Below are 20,922 nucleotides of genomic sequence, written 5' to 3' on the forward strand. Positions count from 1 at the left end.
TCTCCCGCTTCTTGTCCGAAAGTATCTTCTTTGCTAACCACACCTCTCGCAATTCTAGTTCTGTGGTAATCAGAGGCCACAGTGAAAGTCGGAGGCAAAAGATTCGCAATATAGCAGGTACCCGAGAAGTCATGAGGTAACCACGTATAGGCTCGATCATAACATACAAAGTAAGTACCCTTGGCAGGCAGGAAGACAGGGGAGGAGAGCGTCGGTAAGACATACGTCTCGGTACAAGCACTCTCCCCAAACTGAGCTCTCGGATTTCGACCAAGACCTTTCAAGCAGAAATTACCAAGGTGAGGTACAATCCATATCGGTGGCGAGCTTTTAAGCTGCCTCTCACCCACTGATAAGCTGTACTCAGCCTCACTTAGTTCCTTAGATGCTCGCACCTCTTCCTCTGGGATGAGCGATGCGTCAAAAATATCTCTATCTAAGTCTGCAATAGCTCTCGCCAGAGTCTTGTGGTACGGACCAGGACCAGAGTTTGCTGAGCGTGGTTCTCGATGGGGGTAGGAATCTAGTGCGCTACGGAACATAGTTTGTAATGCTCGAGCTGACCCTTGTGCACTATAAGGCAGAACTAAGTACGGAATACCCTTATCCATGGTATGTGGCATTAACCCACACACCCAACAGTTGGTAGTGTTTACCACTAACTGATGCTGATGCAAGAGTTGAATAAAAGAGTTGTTTCTGAATTCCGCACGTCTGACTTGTTCGTGTTGAGGCAGAAGATAAAAGGAATGTGGAGAGACAGTAGAAACAAAATATAGATCACGAGATGGGAGAGTAGATGTAGCAGAAGACAATAAGAATTGGGACCCATAATATACTCCTCCCACCAGCAACATAGATATAGTTAGGAATAGCATGACCACCTGTAAGGAAAACCATTTCGTATGAAATATTTTATGCAATGCAGATCTTTGCGCCAAAAATTCCTCTCTTTTCGACAGCTCAGACAATGATGATTCCATCCCCTAACGACCGTCCGCGACGTTCTTGACGCACCTCGTTCTGAGTAGCGGTTATCAATTTCCAGGAGTTCCCAGAAATCGATAATAGAAACCAACCTTGTGTCGATAGCTGCTAAACAGAAGGAAGTACCCGCACGGCCTTACGGTCAACCTGGATGGTAGGTTCTAGCTAAATAATGTTCTTGGCTGTACGAAAAAAGAAAAAGATACACAATATATAATGTCCACTGTTTTCAGAGCAATGTAGAACCTAGAAAAAAATCTTTTTATTTGTGGCTTGTTCGTGGACGAAGAAAATATCGGCTACTTCCAGGATTAGTCTGATCTTCAAACAGTGGATTGGACGGCAAAGGAGTGTTCAATTGTTCAGGCGATTGTTCAGCAGTCAAATTTTCCAAGGTTGACGTGGAAGAAATTGTTTGAGGGGAGTCAACAACGGTGTCAGATACAAACCGAGCTTCGCTGAATGGAACGAAACGTTGTGGAGTGTCGGTCTCAGATGAAGAAAGACCTCTTCTTATCCAGGTGTCCGATGGCAAAGGAAGCGGGACTTTTTTGGTATGGGTAGCATGTACCCAGTTCCGGCGTCCGTGTAGTCGAACCGCCGTCCTCGTAGCCAGCTGTACCTGAAACGGGCCCACAAATCTTGGTTCAAGGTTTCGTTTTCTTCCGTAGTTCCGTATGAGGACCCAGTCCCCTGGTTGAAGTCGATGACCAGGACCCTCTGTTTGTGATGGCAGAGACTCAAAGACCTGTTGATGAATCAAACTCAATTTAGCAGTCAGATCATAGAGATAATCAATCAGCATAGGGTATTCAATTCTGTCAAATTCTTTAGGTCTTGGGACTCCCCATACATTAGCAGGACGGCCGAACACAATCTCATATGGGCTGAGCCCTACTCGAGAGTGTACAGTTTCCCTGGTCGACAGGAGAGCCAGAGGCAAAGCGTCGGGCCATGATAAACCAGTTGTTGCCTGAATTTTAGCCAATTTCAGTTTTAGAGTGCCATTATATCCTTCCACCAAGCCTGCTGATTGTGGATGGTTTGCACTATGAAATTTTTGCACGATCCCTAAACCGCGACACACACTCTTCATCACACTCCCAACAAACTCACTTCCGTTGTCCGACCATACGACCCGAGGCATTCCGTAGCGGGGAAAATATTCTTTGAGCAAAATTTTTGCCGTGGATAAAGCCGTATTATCCTTAAGGGGGTAGGCCTCAATCCACCTAGAAAATGCACACACCACAACCAACACATACTTCAAATTATTACATCTCTCCATGTGGATAAAGTCCAACTGGATAACTTCGAAAGGGTACGTAGGAGGGGCAAAATGGCCAGGTGGAGTGGAGGTGCCCTTACCAGGATTGTGCATCAAACACACCATACAATTCTTAACCACTCTCTCGGCACACTTAGTAATCCCATCATTCTTCCATACATGAGACAACAACTTGCATATGCCTTTCGTGTTGATGTGTGCCATACCGTGAGCCATTGTAACAACAGCGAGCACATACGCATCCGGTAACATCCATCTCTGCTTCTCTGATAGATCAACCCAACATCCATTCTCATCCAATCTTCCCGTGCTCTCTCTCCATTTAGTCCTTTCTGTCTCAGTGGCTTCATTCTGTATTCCTTTCACACTTTCAAATGTGTCTTCACACATACCAGTCTCTGTTGGCCATCTCACTGAGCTCGTAACATACATTCTGTTCGTCAAATCTTTAGCCGTCTCTTTAGCCGTTTCATCCGCAAACGCATTTCCACGACCCACATCATCTGTTACTTTCTGATGTGCGCTACATTTGACTATGGCCACTTGTTTAGGCAATGTGAGTGCATCTAAAAGATCATTTACAAGCTGACCATGTTGAATCTTCGTGCCATGCGACGTAAGGAATCCTCTCTCTCTCCACAATCGTCCAAAACTATGTGCCACACCAAACGCATACTGGCTATCTGTAAACACATTCACCCGTTTATCTTTAGACAACACACACGCTCTCGTCAATGCGATTAACTCGGCAGCCTGAGCCGAATTCTGACTTAGTCTTTTGCTTTCCACAATCGTTCTCAATGTTACTACAGCATACGCAGTCGTCACATCACCGTTCGGCAACTTAAAACAGGAACCATCCACATACAAAGTACCATCGGGATCTGTCAATGGAGTATCTTTTAGGTCAATACGACCCTTAGTTTCCTCCTCAGTTCTGAGATAGCAGTCATGTACTGCTTCACCACTTGATTCTGTGTCGATCGGCAGCAATGTTGCTGGATTCAACACATTACATCGTTTTATCCGTATGTGACTGGCCAGCAACGTTAACTCATATCCAGACAATCTTGCGCTCGTCAGATGTTGAGTTTTCGTTCGATTCAATAGAGTGTCAACTGCATGCGGAACCATTACCGTGAGCATATTATTCATGACTAAACCTGCGGACTGTCGAATGGACGCCGCAGCTGCCGCCGTTGCCCTTAAACAACTTGGCAAGGCTCTTGCTACTGGGTCTAAAGTCGAAGAAAAATAGGCACATGGGCGTTATTTGCCACCAAAAGGTTGTGTCAGAACACTCAACGCGCAACCATCCCTCTCATGAACGTATATTGTAAACGGCTTACTGTAGTCAGGGGTGCCCAACACAGGAGCCGAACACAACGCATCACGCAATTCCGAAAAACTTTTCCGACACTCTTCAGACCAAGGCAATGGGGATGGAACATCTTTGCACGTAAGGGCTATCAATGGTTTCGCCAACAATGAAAAATTTGGAATCCATTGTCTACAATAGGACGTAATACCTAAAAAGGCGCGAACATCTCTCTGGGTTTCTGGCACAGTCATTCGGGAAATTGCTGCAATTCTCTCTGGGGTCAACCTTCTCCCTTCTCTTGACAATAAGTGACCTAAATAGGTTACTTCTTGACAACAATACTGTAGCTTTGAAGGCGATACCTTGTGATGTAAGTCATGTAGATAATGCAATAATGATACAGTAGCCGTTTTGCAAATAGCTTCTGTATCAGCTGCCACTAAAAGATCGTCAACGTATTGTATCAAAGCCGCGCCCGTCGGTAAAACAAAGGCATCAAGCTGACCTTTAAGTGCTTGGCTGTAGATTGACGGACTCTCACAGTAGCCCTGTGGAGCGCGTTTTAGCCTAAAACTGCGACCACCTAATGAGAATCCGAATAGGTCTCTGCTTTCCTCTGCAATCGGAATGCTAAAGAAAGCATTCTTTAGATCGATCACCGTGAACCAGGAGGCAGATGCCGGAATCATTGTTAGTAAGGCTGTAATGTCGGGAACCACAGGAAATTGTGGAACCACTATTTTGTTCACCTCTCTTAAATCTATTACGAAACGATACACAGGAGGTTTAGTTGGGTCAGTTCGTTTCAGAATTGGCAATACAGGGCTATTACACACGTTTCCACGAGTTTCTTCAACAACACCTTTTCCAATGAGATCATGAACGATTGCTAACAGCGCTCGTTCGCCCTCAAGAGAAATACGATATTGAGGTAAACGCGGTAATCGCGCATTTGGTTTCAATTGAATCACATAGGGTGGAATGTCTAACAGGCCCACATCATTGGGACCTGTGGCCCATAAGGACGCAGGGAGGGAACTCAATTCCGGTGGGAATTTATCGACCGACAAATACATGGGAGAGATCACTCTCCGTCCCAACGTAAGCTCCACTCCTTCGGGGGAACAATACAATGTTGCATATAGTCGTTTCAACAAATCCAGGCCCAAAAGATTCTCACCACAACCTGTAGATAGAATCAGTGGAGCCGTTAGCTCACGAGGTCCAATCATAAGAGGCAAAGGACTAGAGACTGGGTTACTAACAGGGGCGCCAGAGAATCCAACGGAAACGTTCGTTAAGCCAGACAAAGGTGCGCCAGGGAGTTTCGAATGCATGATGGAACTTTTTGTCGCACCAGTGTCTAACAGAAAAGGCTCAACTACACCCGATGTAGCCACTGCAACGTAAGGCCCACTCTGATCGACCGGAACTGACACTACTCCCTCTCTTTGTCGTTGGCTGTCCTAGTAATGGTCATTTACAACAGTCTCATGCTCTACGTAATAATCGTCCACATTATACTGTGCAGATCGGACTGACCCTGTGTTTCGCTGGTCAAAACAATTATTCGCATCCGATTGATTTTGATGACGATCAATCTGATTGTGGGATGAACCACGACCTCTACCTCGTGATGCCTGTTGGGGACCACCACCACGGTTTCCACGTGTCGACACACCATTCAGACGGTCCCGTAAGGCAAGACAATCATATTTTAGGTGTCCCTCTTTCCTACAATATGCGCACTGATTATACCCAAGTGAAGGTCTATAATCAAAGTTGTCAGAGCGCGGCTGCATCCTATCGGGCTGTGCTCGTGGTCGATACTGCTGTTGTGAATCATTTTGGGTTGATCGTGGAGGGTATGCTTGCTGCAACAAAACCTTCGTTTTGAGTTCTTTCGTTTTCTTTTCTACACGATCACTTTCTTCCTTTTCCCTATTCTCATAATACTGGGCCGTTGCTAGTATTTGCGCAGGGGTTGAAACTGCCCACGCACTTTCTGAATTCTTCAATTTGTTGCTTAATTCAGGCAACAAATTCGACACAAATTTGTCAACAAATAACCGCTGGCCTCCCTCGGTGCCCATGTCCTGACCGCTGTGGTCGACAAACGCTTCCTCAAACCTTGTAAAGAAATCCGAGACACTCTCGTCTTTCTTTTGCTTACAAGCTGATAACTTATCCCAGTTCACCTTCATCGCTGGCATGAGAGTTTTCATGAGCGTAATGATTTTCTGAGGCAAATCTAAGATTAGCTGGTCAGGCTTAGCCCCACCAACTTGTAGTCCATCAGCTGTTATCAATGCAGCCCAATCACCCCCTAATTCAACTGCGTGATCGGCTTGACGAATTTTAGCCCAAACTGGTTGCGGTACAACATTGCCAAACAACATGTCGATGTCGGCAAGGTTCATAATAGAAGCTTCCACCAGTTGTGATAACTCCTTATAATAACCAGCCGGATTTTTACGCGGATCGGGTAAGGATTGTTTCACTTGCAAAACTTCCGATCGTTTCCATGGAAGATGTATCCATACCCTTCGAAAATGCGGTAGAACCACAGGGTTTGCATTAGGATCACCAGGCACCCACAGTGGCGGAACCTCTCTCATAGGATACTGACCAGGAGCCGCTTTCCAATTCTCAGTGGTATCATCTGAGGACACCCGAGAATGTGCTGTGGATCTGAACGCTAATAAGCGTTCCACGGCACGTCGTACATCGTCTCCTATAATCATACCGTTCAAAAAGTGATTCTGAAGTTCAATTATGTCGGACGGTACATTATCTACATCATCATTATACCATTCTTCCCTCAAAAAGTTACACATCTCCTCAAACACGAATCTCTGCGTAGGCTCATTAAACTGAGAAAACGTGTCAAAGACCACACGAGGAGTGTAGTTGGCAGGATGTCTTATCCACCTATATGCCATGGTTACTAACGTCTCTTTCTCCCTACCACTAGGGATCTGACTCCGTCTTTGAGGAGTTTCAGATAAATTAGACGAAAATAATGGACCAGAAAGAGGTGAATAAAGGGTAGCAACAGAGTTAGGAACACGCTTACGAACAGAAGGAGAAAGAAAAACAGGGGCAACAACACTGGAGGTGAAGGAAGGCATAGTAGGAACGGACAAGGTAGTCGGAGTAGCAGAAACAACAGTCTGCGAAGGTACAGGTACAGGAGCAGTAGGAACAAGGACAGGTGGCGGAACAAACATAGGGTTAACAACGGGCTGACCCGCAGCCGCTGGAGCAACAAGGGGAGCTACAGGAGGAACAACAGGAGCAGCTACAGGAGCAGTAGCACCCTGTACATAAGGAGGTGGTGATTTCATCAAATATGACAGCAAGGAATCCTCCTTCAAATCTTCTTCTTTCCTTTCTAGATTATTTGGTAAAACCGGATAACATTTATCTATTTTCATGTGATGTAATCTAGTAGAGATTTCCATTTCCTTTTCTTCTTTTTCCTGTTTACATTCTCGTATAGTTTGCATTATCGGAACGAACCCTTGCTTTTGATCCTTTTTAAGTTGTTTGATTTCTTTCTGCTTGGCCTCTTTACGCCATATCTGAAAGGAATCAAACATAGCTGGCCTAGCTTTCTTTAAAAATAATTTAGCCTCAAGATTATCTAAAATCGAAAGTTCAAAAGTTCCATGTGGTGGCCATCTAAGGTCACCGTCTTTCTTTGTATAGCGGACCCAGTAATCATTATATATTATAGGACCCACCCCATGTCGACTATAAAGATCATGTATCGGAGTTCCAACTGGAGGTATCGGACACGAGTCCTCCAACCGGGAATCCATTGCGCAACATTGGAAAATACGAAACAAACCACTATGGCTAGGCATCGTGCACACTAACCTAGTATCAAACTTCAAGGATTACCGAAGCAATAAAACCTTGTGTAAGTCAAAACCCCCGGTTTTTGGCAATTGCAACTGTCAAATAATACTAAGAACCAATACTAAGAACCACAAATGCAATGGAACCATGCAATACAACAAAGCCTTAAGGCTATCACAAAGCTCGGAGAGCTAACAACAAAGCCTGAGGAGGCTATTACAAAGCTCGGTGAGCTATTACAACAAAGCCTTAAAGGCTACAACAAAGCTTTCAAAAAGCTAGAACAACCACTAAGGACTGGGAGCGACCCACAAATACTTAACTCGGAACTTCAATGGCGTCACCAGGAAGGCCCGTCTGTCGTCTCGCTTGTACGTAAGGTCTGCGCCGGGCGTCGAAGACAGGTCGACAGTCAGGGCATCGGTCCGTCGCAGCCGTCAGGAGGCGGGAATCTTCGCAGGGAAAAACTTCGGGCCACTTATTTCGACAACAGGATCGATGAAGCGGGGTGCACCTTCCCTCGGAGATTTCACACGAAGTTCCTCACGCTCATCAGGCTTTGGACCGGTACCGCTGAAGTCGCCCCGCGTTGGGCGCCAACTGAAGGACTGGACTTTTAACAGTACCAGCGGTGCCAGGGAACAACACCTATAACCTTCATGGGATACCTGTTTCGGCGCACAAATTACAGAGACACGGGATACTTCCTTCGGCGTCAAAGATCAGCGTTTATTACTGCAGGGAGGCAAAAGTCACAAGAAGTACAACAGTGTGTAGGTTCTGAGAGTCTGCTTCAAATTGAGTTTGTAGGTCGCTCTCTTTTATACAGAATGTTGTCATTGCATAACATGTGGACAAAAGATTACAATCCGGTTCTCACAGTAAACTTCAAAGGGGTCGCTTTCATGTGTTCAGAATCCCGGAATATAATTACAATAGCAATGCCGGTTCCCAACTGTAAGAGTACATCTTCCCACCATTAGGCATACCTATTTAGAGTTGTAAATGACAAAGAAGAAGAGACAAGAGCAGCTGCAAGGAAGTCAGACACGTGTAGAGAAAAGAGTGTGGGGCTTTTATCGGAAGCATGATCGTAGGATCAAAGAGTTGGATCCATCACCTGCAAGGCTGTCATAATAAGCCGGCACGACCAGATTACCCTCAAGCTGAGCCATTTGCCTTTGCTGTGTCATTCCTCCGGCCATAAAGACGCATGAAAGGAATATGCGTCTTCCGCAAGGCTTGGGAACTAGAGGGTCAGGGGCGAACAGTTATCTGCTCGCTGACTACGTGAGGGCAAGAAACAAAATGGATGCCGTATCTAAAATGGAACCCGAGGGTTCAGATGAAGAACGCGTAATATTAGACGAACCCTGGCAGGTAGCGTAGCGAAAACACACACACTTGCCGAACTCGCCATTTACGGTTCGTAGATACCAAACTCGTCCATATTCGGCAATGCCCAGAATTTTTACGGAACCTCAGCGTCCATTAGAACTTGCTCTCAGTGAGCGGTATGAAAGATAAAAAGGATTAAAACAAGGCAATAGGCCAAAAAAACTAGGAATCAGTTCTGTCTTGAACTCAGTATTGGAAGCTTAGAGAAAGAAAATTCTGAACACAATGTAACATTTGAGGGGTCGAAATTGGGTGTTTTCCACTGCACTATCCAAGGTCCACCGTTAACGGAGTAACATATTTCTAAGGCAGAGTTAAAAAAAAAGCATTCCATGAAAGATTATATTTAAAAAAATATATTCATAATATATATAGGAGACTAATAAGAGAACACAGTGAGAAGAGAAATAGCTCTCTAATATGTTGTCTTCTTTCAACAGGTTAGACATGAATTAATCTGAAGTATGTGTACCCAAGTTTGTGTATGAATATTCCTGTGCATCAAAACCGAAAAGTAAAAATGTGTTCCTCCTGTGTCACGCCACAGTGATGTCTACACTACACATCTCTATTCACAACAGCCATCGCGAAGAACCTGAATTAAGTTACCTAGACACCCGCCAATTAATTCAAACCCCTTCTACACACAGGACACACAGCAAGGGCTAACCAGAGCGATACAATGGATAAATCACTATTCTACATAAGGTTCAAACATTTGTCTGTGGGTTACTTATCATGTAGCACCTTGTGTAAGTCTGATATAACTTGTCAAAGTAATCAAGTTCGTTTGAATTTGGGGTGAGAACATTGATATCCTAATCCCTTGGAGAGCCTCCTACTAGTGTAGGGATCTTAAAGGTTGCAATTATTTTATTTACTCTTATGGACCAAATACTCACACAAATTATGTTGATGCAGTCATACCAGCATTATATTTTTCAAGAATGAGTGGTCCAAGGGAGTGTGAAGGAAATGTGATTGTGGAATGATTGTCCAGTTTCAGTAGACGTGGAATACACGCTGTGATTTTTCAGGACTCAAAAACACAAATTTGCGCTGGTTTGTTTGAGGTTTTTACAGATCATTCAGCAAAGTGGTCAGAGATGACAGGACATCAAATGTAACCAACAACAAGGTTACTGATGGGATGCTTGAATTAATCTCAAATCATGGAGATTGCCTGGGCCGCATTCCATTCCATGGTTTTTGGCCACCATACTGTTCTAGGAATAGGCCCGCTTTATCCATCGAGACAACAGGATTTCAAGAGCTGAGAAAAATCGGCAGCCTTTCAGTGGTAACAGGATCAAACTTTAAAAGTTCCACCATATATTAATGAAACAGCATAATGTGGTACCTCATTTATTTAGGAAAATCACAATGAAACAGCAGACAAGATGACTTACCTTCAGCACTTGAGAAGTGTTTTTGCTAGTCCAAAAGTCAGCAAATTCACCACGTAAAACACTCCGTTCGCCTACCTTGGCTCCTAGGCGTGGAGCAAACCTCTGTTGCACCTACGGGACAAAAAGACACCATGAAAAGCTCAAGTAAAAAGACAAGAAAAAACTCTAAATATTAACTTGTGTTGATGATATGCAAAAAATATATTCCTATCTAGGCCAAACTAATTCCCAAAGCAGATATTCATCTAATTATTCAGCCTTTTATCAGCAACTTGGAGAAAAGCTTCTTGCCCCTACAAGATATGTTGTAGCTAACCGCATAACCACAACCAATATTGCCCTTCCCAATCTTAGTCCCACTCTCAATAATATGGCAACATTGAGTGTCCTGTACTTTTAAAGTGATAATAAGAGAGTTGAGTCGCATTTGCACCATGCAATGTGATACATGTGCGAAACAAACCTCTGAGATAGATTTAGGAAGCGACGCAAAGCCATTTTCCGTGGATCTGAGTTGCTTCATAAATCTGGAAAAGCACAATGCAGTGCAAATCACTGCGTTGCGCTACTCTGCCCTGGGTAGACATTCCATGGGCGCTGCACTAGGTGTTCCCACGCAACGCCTTTGGATTTTTGATGCATACCCAGATTTACAAGAAATTGTAGACCTAGAAATGTGCCAAAATCTTACACCTTCCCAGGGGAGACGTAACAAGGAGAAATTTCTTTATTTCTCCATGTTACTTCCACTTGCTATGTGTGCTGCTGCAGCACACATAGATAGAGGAATATGCTACAGAGATTGTTTTTGTGCAGGAAGATGTCCCTTCCTGCATAAAAACAACCCTGCTTACAAACAGGCACCCTTGCACCTTGGCACAAGGGGGCCTGCATTGGCGCTAGGCAGGTCCGGACTGGCTACCGGGCAGTTTAGAAAGCTGCCGAGCTGCTGGCTGATTTAACTGCGGTGGGGTCTGATTTCGTTCATGGAGAGCTGCGTGTGCTTCGAAATATTTAATGCAAAACGAATTTCGTTTAGCACACGCAGGTCTCCATGAACGAAATCACCCCCCAGCTCGGCAGCTTTCTAAACTGCCCGGTAGCCAGTCCGGCCCTGGTGCTAGGTTGCCTATTGTGCGCTAGGAAAGGGGAAAATGCAGGAATGCGCCATATTCCCTAAACACTGGCCTTTCCTTACGGTGCAGCACAGCAAGACGACTTGCTGCGCTGCTCCATAGTTTAATAAATATGCCCCTTAGTGTATTTATTCACAGTAGCAGTCACAATGTTGCAAAAGCATATTAGGAAAATTATGAGAATGGGTTGAAACCTTCTGGAGCTCACCACAGACACAGGGCAAAATACTGTTTAATTGTATTATAATTTCGTACAATTGCCGTGCTGAAACCCTTCCATAAGAGGCCTTTTCAACAGAACAATACCTTATACTGCACATACCCCTAACGTGTGCTATTGCCACCATCAGCATCCAACAAAATATCTACATAGTGACGTTTGTCAAACACGATGCCTTGCAAGCTCTCTCCTTATTGACAGGCCGAAATCCTGGTCTCGATAGCCTCTCCTGACAGTACCTGTGCTGGCAGAGTCCTTGCTGAACTGAGACTGGGGCTAAACACTCTGGGCATTGATGGTCTGGTTGTCGAGTCAAAGACCTCAAGGAGAAGGTTGACATGAATGGCCAGACGCTGCAAAGATTTGCGGATTCCTTGCACATGCCAACTCTAGAATGCTGCAGTCTGCTGCCTTCTCTGAGATTGGCCTGGAGGCAGCGGCAACATAGGGCCACATGCATCAAGCTTTTTTGCATTCGCAAACGGTGCGAATCGCAAAATTCGGCCGTTTGCGAATGCAAAAACCTTTTTTGGGATGCATCATTTTTTTTTCATTTTTCGCAATTTAAGAAATCACCATTTTTTGCGATTTCTTAAATGCTATGCATCATTTTTTTTAATTTACAAATTCACAATTAGGAAGGGGAAAATTGTCATGAAGTAAACCTTCATGGTAATTTGCAAAAAGTTTCAAAAATGCAAAAAAATGCATTTTTGAAACTTATATTTTACACACACATGCCCTTGGGACATGTGTGTGAGTAAAATGTACTTACGTGACATTTCAGGGGTGCTGGGGGGGTCCTTTGGACCCCCCTGCACCCTTGAAATTGCATTCTCATTTTGCGATTCCTTAATTGCGAATTCGCAAAATGAGAATGCCTTCCCATTGATTCCTATGGGCCTCTAGGCCCAAAGGGGTCAATGTAAAGCGATTCCTTATTTGCGATTCGCAATTAAGGAATTGCAAATAAGGAAAATTAAGAAATCGCAAAAACTTTAGCGAATTCTTAATGCATAGGAATTTGCCATTCCTAAATTGCGATTCCTTAATTTTTGCAATTTAGGAATCTCAAATTCCTACAATGATGCATGTGGCTGTTAAAGTTTACACTAAGAAAGCGAGAGACTCTGGAAGCATAGAGTGATTGCCCATGTTTTCTTTACATCACAGATTAAAGCTCCTGAGATGAGGCCCCTGGGCTGCAGTGGTAACAGTGCACTAAGTGGTGGTGGTGGGTTCCAGTTCATGACAAACCCTCCCTGCATTATAGCTCTTCTAGTGCTTTTGTGCCTCTTACTGAAGGTAGGGAACAGCATCACTGTTGCATTGCATCATTGCAAGAGTAATGTGGTAATACCAGAAGCCTAGAATATGGCGTCACTGTTCGAATGGTTGGGGAGATGGAAGAACACAGCCATGTGAGGAAGCACCCGGTGGTGAGGGAGGTACAGAGGCACTATGTGTTCTTTCTACAGAGAAAGATGAGAAGCTGTTTGAACTCAAATTTGATTTAGTTTTCAAATAGGATTATCGTGCTTGGACCTCTGGTTGATAAGGAGGATTCACTAAATAGATAATCTTCCTTCATCTTTACATGACCCTTCCAGAATCACAGCTGTTTTATTAGTTTTCGTAATTGAGTCACTGACATATGAGTAGGATTAGCTCCTCTGCGGTGTACTTTGTTGTGGTCACTATCTTTGTCACACTTTCTAACTCCTTCTGCAAAACTGATAACAGACTATGCTCAAAGGCAACAATATTGATCTACATTTCCAATGAGGTTCTAGACTCTTTTATGGCAATCTAGCTATCCTCCCCGGCAATGTGTGGCCAATTCCTGTCCAGGAGAAATAATGGTAACAAATGCTGCAAGTGAATCAACCAGTCAGAGTCAAACCTTGTGTACAACCGAGATACCATGGCAGATTTCTTCCAGACAATTTTGGGCACTGGTCACACTTGTGTACGTGCACACCTTACAAGCACAGCTGCATAGTTGAAGCAACTGAACCATGCTATAGCAGCTAGATGCCACACTTTAGGCTCAAGATATTAGTCTTGCTGTTCACCAGAATATTTCAGATGGTGATAAAGCAGCCACTCACTTCACATCCACAGGGCAGTACATGGGCATTCTCCCTGCAAAGCCATATCTGCTATAAAAAGTAAACTGGGTTTTGCACCAAATATTCATCCTCCTGAAGACAGGTGTAACATTTGATAAAAACTTTCTTTCCTCCAAACATTGTCAACATCGGGACATGAAAACGTTTTAAAGTATTTCTAGGATTTCTACATTTTCACTGGAAGGGAACCCTTCCAGTACAAACCTATCCTACACATATAGCACACATCCTAACATTCTGGTGTGGTGCAAGGATGGGTGCATGGCACAAGGCTGGTTAAAGTGTTCCACTACATGGGAAGTAAGAAACAGTATCTTAGTAGATATGGCACTGCTCTTCTCTCTCCCTTGAAGCAACACAGTGCAGCAACTTTGTTTGCTGCCCTGAGTCAACTATCAGTAAATCTGTTTCTCGGTGTTGTATACCAGAAATGTGCTTGCATCTGCTCCTGTGATTTACTACATGGTCTTGGAACAATAAATATGGATCTTATGCATATAACAAAAGAAAAACTTGCATCAATTACATCTAATGCTAGTTGCTAGATATTGTATTATTGGTGAAAGGGTTAAAAGCAGTGCTAGGGCAATAAAAATCCTTGACAGAGAGAACCACAAAAGTCACTAAATTAACCTGTGCTTAACCCTCTGGTAGCTTTGTACAAAATAAGTCAGGCTTACCTGAGAGACAATGCGTATAGTATTCATGCAGCACACAAAAATATAGCACACAAACAGTAACAAAGTTGAACCACAACACAAGAATAAATATCTCAAATCAAATTAGAAAACTTGAGTATATTTTAATAAATAAAATGAACCCAGAACAATAAAAATCCGGTCAGTGGAATTGGATATATTCAGTCTTAAAATTTTAATTGAAAATAGCGCCTCAACATATTGGCTACTCACTTCAACATATGACATGTTTCTATGCTGTACTACATGCACATCGTACCTATCTGCATTGTTTATTTTTGTGTATTTGTTTTATTTGTCTGAATTTGCCAACGAATAAAAAAAAAATAAAAAAAATAAAAGAAAATAGCGCCTAAAAGACAATTGCTACTCATGGTCATCTGGTTGTGCTACACAGGGGAAAATCACAAGTTCAGGCCGACTGCAATAGAGCATGGGCAGATACAGGAGCCAATTTAGTCTCTCTACAAAGTTACCTTCTAAGTTCAGTGTGAAAAGTTCTATTTGCATTGCAGCGGGCCACTAGGAGAAGGCTGAGTGTTGTGGACAGTAGACACTGTAGCTTTGCACTGGCGATCTTTGCAGGCTATTGTTGCTGTAGAACAAAGTGCAGGATTCGCGTTGCCACAGACAGTCGTTGTCAAAGTGAAGAGAAGGATTCACCGGAGCTTCATATTGGTAGTTGTGCTGAGCGGCAGAGTCTTGGCATGGACGGCCCTGTTCTTGGTCGTGAAGAGGCCAATCTTCAGGATTTTCACCTTTTCTTGCAGGAGAAGCCTCCACTGATATCAGCCAATGGTACATGACATGGGGCACACCTCTTGGCGATCAGGACTCACTCCAGTAGAGGTCAGCGGGAGGGTGCAGGTAGGTCTAGTTTCAGGTCCAGGCAGGTCCACTTGCAGCAGGTCAGTTGGGCAGTTGCAGGGATGCCTATGAAGCTTGTTGTGTCACTTTAGCTCACACAGTAGGTCAGCTACCTGTTCCTTGGAGTCACTTTGGCTGGCCTTGGATGAAGGCAAGAAGGTTCAATCTTTCCTAAAAGTCAGCACAGCAGAGCATCGAGCAGCAGGGCAGTCCTTTCTCAGAATCCTCCACAAGTACAGAAGTATTCTAAAGAGTAGTTGTGGAGTTCCACTGTTATACCTGGTGCCAGTATTTGTGAGTGTGTTTGGGGGTGGGGGTGACTCCATGTATACTCCCAACACTAGTTCTGGAAAGCTCATGTTCTTTCTCTGGCCAAGCCTCCAAGCTGTCTGGGGTGTTTAAAGGCAGGGCAGGTCTTGTGTCAGGTTCCTTTGTAGGTGCTGTAGGCAAAGCCCTTTGAAGTGGGGCTAATAACAGCCCCTCCCAGTCATCCTATAAGGATGGCCCATCCTGTCTACACTTAAGCTCCATTTTGTCTCACTGTCTGAAAGTAGTACACAAATCCTAACAGCAGAGAAAGTCACAGTCATGTGACCCAGGACACTGGCAGAAGGCAAAGTTAGTTGGCGCAAGAAATCTACAACTTTCTAAAAGTGTCCTTTTCAAAATTGTATTTTAAAATCCACCTTGACCATTAAAGAGGATTTTAAATTAAAATTCAGTTGAGTGTGACCAGCATATCTTCATCTGCTCCCAATCTACAGTTAGTACTTATTGGAATGTGATATGGTGAACCAGTGCTGGTCTGTGGGAGAAAAAGCCTTACAACAGTGAAAAGTCGACTTTAGGAGCTTTTCCCTGCCAGAACATGTAACATTGAATTACTTATGACCTACTTTTACCTACCATGCACCCTACCCTATGGGCTGTTTAGGGTCTACCATAAGGGAGACGTATGAATTAAAAGGAAAGGATTAGGCCTGTAAAAATGTTTATGTTGGCAGGTCGAAATGGCAGTTTAAAACTGCACACAGGGTACAATGGCAGGTCTGAGAGTATTTCAAGGGCACAATGAGTGCGGCTAGCCCCCTACTGGAATTTAAATTACAGTCACTGGGTACCTGTAGTAGTGTTTAATGGGTACTTACAATTGGCTATAACCTGATTTGTACATTAATTTACTTGTACCATGTTTTAGAGAGAGACCATAAGCACTTTACCACTGGTTAGCAGAGAAAATGTGCACAGAGTCCTAAGGCCAACAAAACAAGTTCAGCAATTGAAGGCAAAAACCTGCAAGTGAACCTACAAAAGGCCAGATCTAACACTGGTCACATGTATAACCACTACTACCAAACTACAAACTGAACTACTTACTTGCAGTAAAAGTCAAATTTTATCACCAGTATATTATTGTCTGGTGCTGCTTAGTATGGGCTATCTGATGTCAAGGAAGATCTACTGCAGTGGGTACTCTCCAGTCGCTGGAGGGAAGCTGAGACACAATGCGAGTCAAATGTAACCACAGCAAACTGCCACCCTCCTCTTTTCTGGGACAAGAAAGCTTAGAGTTCAGGTAGGTTTCCGAGAATTTCTTTCATGAACCCTACGTCATTGTTCATGGTATCTGAGGAACAAGAAGCACATGCAGAGAGGGATGGATTTGGGCATCTGGTGGCTCATGTAGCAGCCACATGGTAAAGGCTGTCACTGACTGCACCCAGAGGAGTCACTGCACCATTCTTTTGACTTGGATGCATGAGTACCCAAAAATATCTACAGCCAGGAAACAGTGCAGACAATTGCTGTCCTGTATATCACATATTTACAACAAGGGGTAGTGAGGGACAGAGTCTCTGAATTAAGCAGAATACTCTCACCCTGTCAAGAGATCAGGGCTAGATCCAACACCGTTTTTTAGCTCATTGCACCATCCCAGTTTCAGAACCTGGCTGTATGCAAATTAGTCTGTTCCTGTCCCAGTGCATGATGGGAACAGGGCAAACCAAACTACAAAAGCCAATTCTTACACTGGGAAGGAAACAAGCTTCCGGGGACCGGTTTCTGGCATTACAGCCGTCTTCGGCCCGGCTTGCTTGAATCCTGATGGTGCAATGAGCAAGGGACTCATGTCTGAGTATACCCTTCCACGCTTAGGGTGGACAAAAATATTTACAACAAGGGGTAGTGAGGGACAGAGTCTCTGAATTAAGCAGAATACTCTCACCCTGTCAAGAGATCAGGGCTAGATCCAACACCGTTTTTTAGCTCATTGCACCATCCCAGTTTCAGAACCTGGCTGTATGCAAATTAGTCTGTTCCTGTCCCAGTGCATGATGGGAACAGGGCAAACCAAACTACAAAAGCCAATTCTTACACTGGGAAGGAAACAAGCTTCCGGGGACCGGTTTCTGGCATTACAGCCGTCTTCGGCCCGGCTTGCTTGAATCCTGATGGTGCAATGAGCAAGGGACTCATGTCTGAGTATACCCTTCCACGCTTAGGGTGGACAAAAATATTTACAACAAGGGGTAGTGAGGGACAGAGTCTCTGAATTAAGCAGAATACTCTCACCCTGTCAAGAGATCAGGGCTAGATCCAACACCGTTTTTTAGCTCATTGCACCATCCCAGTTTCAGAACCTGGCTGTATGCAAATTAGTCTGTTCCTGTCCCAGTGCATGATGGGAACAGGGCAAACCAAACTACAAAAGCCAATTCTTACACTGGGAAGGAAACAAGCTTCCGGGGACCGGTTTCTGGCATTACAGCCGTCTTCGGCCCGGCTTGCTTGAATCCTGATGGTGCAATGAGCAAGGGACTCATGTCTGAGTATACCCTTCCACGCTTAGGGTGGACAAAAATATTTACAACAAGGGGTAGTGAGGGACAGAGTCTCTGAATTAAGCAGAATACTCTCACCCTGTCAAGAGATCAGGGCTAGATCCAACACCGTTTTTTAGCTCATTGCACCATCCCAGTTTCAGAACCTGGCTGTATGCAAATTAGTCTGTTCCTGTCCCAGTGCATGATGGGAACAGGGCAAACCAAACTACAAAAGCCAATTCTTACACTGGGAAGGAAACAAGCTTCCGGGGACCGGTTTCTGGCATTACAGCCGTCTTCGGCCCGGCTTGCTTGAATCCTGATGGTGCAATGAGCAAGGGACTCATGTCTGAGTATACCCTTCCACGCTTAGGGTGGACAAAAATATTTACAACAAGGGGTAGTGAGGGACAGAGTCTCTGAATTAAGCAGAATACTCTCACCCTGTCAAGAGATCAGGGCTAGATCCAACACCGTTTTTTAGCTCATTGCACCATCCCAGTTTCAGAACCTGGCTGTATGCAAATTAGTCTGTTCCTGTCCCAGTGCATGATGGGAACAGGGCAAACCAAACTACAAAAGCCAATTCTTACACTGGGAAGGAAACAAGCTTCCGGGGACCGGTTTCTGGCATTACAGCCGTCTTCGGCCCGGCTTGCTTGAATCCTGATGGTGCAATGAGCAAGGGACTCATGTCTGAGTATACCCTTCCACGCTTAGGGTGGACAAAAATATTTACAACAAGGGGTAGTGAGGGACAGAGTCTCTGAATTAAGCAGAATACTCTCACCCTGTCAAGAGATCAGGGCTAGATCCAACACCGTTTTTTAGCTCATTGCACCATCCCAGTTTCAGAACCTGGCTGTATGCAAATTAGTCTGTTCCTGTCCCAGTGCATGATGGGAACAGGGCAAACCAAACTACAAAAGCCAATTCTTACACTGGGAAGGAAACAAGCTTCCGGGGACCGGTTTCTGGCATTACAGCCGTCTTCGGCCCGGCTTGCTTGAATCCTGATGGTGCAATGAGCAAGGGACTCATGTCTGAGTATACCCTTCCACGCTTAGGGTGGACAAAAATATTTACAACAAGGGGTAGTGAGGGACAGAGTCTCTGAATTAAGCAGAATACTCTCACCCTGTCAAGAGATCAGGGCTAGATCCAACACCGTTTTTTAGCTCATTGCACCATCCCAGTTTCAGAACCTGGCTGTATGCAAATTAGTCTGTTCCTGTCCCAGTGCATGATGGGAACAGGGCAAACCAAACTACAAAAGCCAATTCTTACACTGGGAAGGAAACAAGCTTCCGGGGACCGGTTTCTGGCATTACAGCCGTCTTCGGCCCGGCTTGCTTGAATCCTGATGGTGCAATGAGCAAGGGACTCATGTCTGAGTATACCCTTCCACGCTTAGGGTGGACAAAAATATTTACAACAAGGGGTAGTGAGGGACAGAGTCTCTGAATTAAGCAGAATACTCTCACCCTGTCAAGAGATCAGGGCTAGATCCAACACCGTTTTTTAGCTCATTGCACCATCCCAGTTTCAGAACCTGGCTGTATGCAAATTAGTCTGTTCCTGTCCCAGTGCATGATGGGAACAGGGCAAACCAAACTACAAAAGCCAATTCTTACACTGGGAAGGAAACAAGCTTCCGGGGACCGGTTTCTGGCATTACAGCCGTCTTCGGCCCGGCTTGCTTGAATCCTGATGGTGCAATGAGCAAGGGACTCATGTCTGAGTATACCCTTCCACGCTTAGGGTGGACAAAAATATTTACAACAAGGGGTAGTGAGGGACAGAGTCTCTGAATTAAGCAGAATACTCTCACCCTGTCAAGAGATCAGGGCTAGATCCAACACCGTTTTTTAGCTCATTGCACCATCCCAGTTTCAGAACCTGGCTGTATGCAAATTAGTCTGTTCCTGTCCCAGTGCATGATGGGAACAGGGCAAACCAAACTACAAAAGCCAATTCTTACACTGGGAAGGAAACAAGCTTCCGGGGACCGGTTTCTGGCATTACAGCCGTCTTCGGCCCGGCTTGCTTGAATCCTGATGGTGCAATGAGCAAGGGACTCATGTCTGAGTATACCCTTCCACGCTTAGGGTGGACAAAAATATTTACAACAAGGGGTAGTGAGGGACAGAGTCTCTGAATTAAGCAGAATACTCTCACCCTGTCAAGAGATCAGGGCTAGATCCAACACCGTTTTTTAGCTCATTGCACCATCCCAGTTTCAGAACCTGGCTGTATGCAAATTAGTCTGTTCCTGTCCCAGTGCATGATGGGAACAGGGCAAACCAAACTACAAAAGCCAATTCTTACACTGGGAAGGAAACAAGCTTCCGGGGACCGGTTTCTGGCATTACAGCCGTCTTCGGCCCGGCTTGCTTGAATCCTGATGGTGCAATGAGCAAGGGACTCATGTCTGAGTATGCCCTTCCACGCTTAGGGTGGACAAAAATATTTACAACAAGGGGTAGTGAGGGACAGAGTCTCTGAATTAAGCAGAATACTCTCACCCTGTCAAGAGATCAGGGCTAGATCCAACACCGTTTTTTAGCTCATTGCACCATCCCAGTTTCAGAACCTGGCTGTATGCAAATTAGTCTGTTCCTGTCCCAGTGCATGATGGGAACAGGGCAAACCAAACTACAAAAGCCAATTCTTACACTGGGAAGGAAACAAGCTTCCGGGGACCGGTTTCTGGCATTACAGCCGTCTTCGGCCCGGCTTGCTTGAATCCTGATGGTGCAATGAGCAAGGGACTCATG

At 44.7% G+C, this 20,922-nt stretch overlaps 1 long non-coding RNA gene across 1 annotated transcript in view; it reads right to left on the reverse strand.

Moving 5' to 3' along the window:
- LOC144785340 (uncharacterized) overlaps positions 1 to 20,922 on the reverse strand; it is a 4,610,862-nt gene that overhangs the window by 2,001,974 nt on the left and 2,587,966 nt on the right. Inside the window, exon 8 of the long non-coding RNA XR_013601832.1 lies at positions 10,268 to 10,378. This is a non-coding gene — a long non-coding RNA (uncharacterized LOC144785340). The remainder of the gene's footprint in view (positions 1 to 10,267; positions 10,379 to 20,922) is intronic.

Source organism: Lissotriton helveticus, chromosome 10 (genome assembly GCF_964261635.1).
Source record: "Lissotriton helveticus chromosome 10, aLisHel1.1, whole genome shotgun sequence".
In the NCBI taxonomy this organism is placed as follows: Eukaryota; Metazoa; Chordata; class Amphibia; order Caudata; family Salamandridae; genus Lissotriton; species Lissotriton helveticus.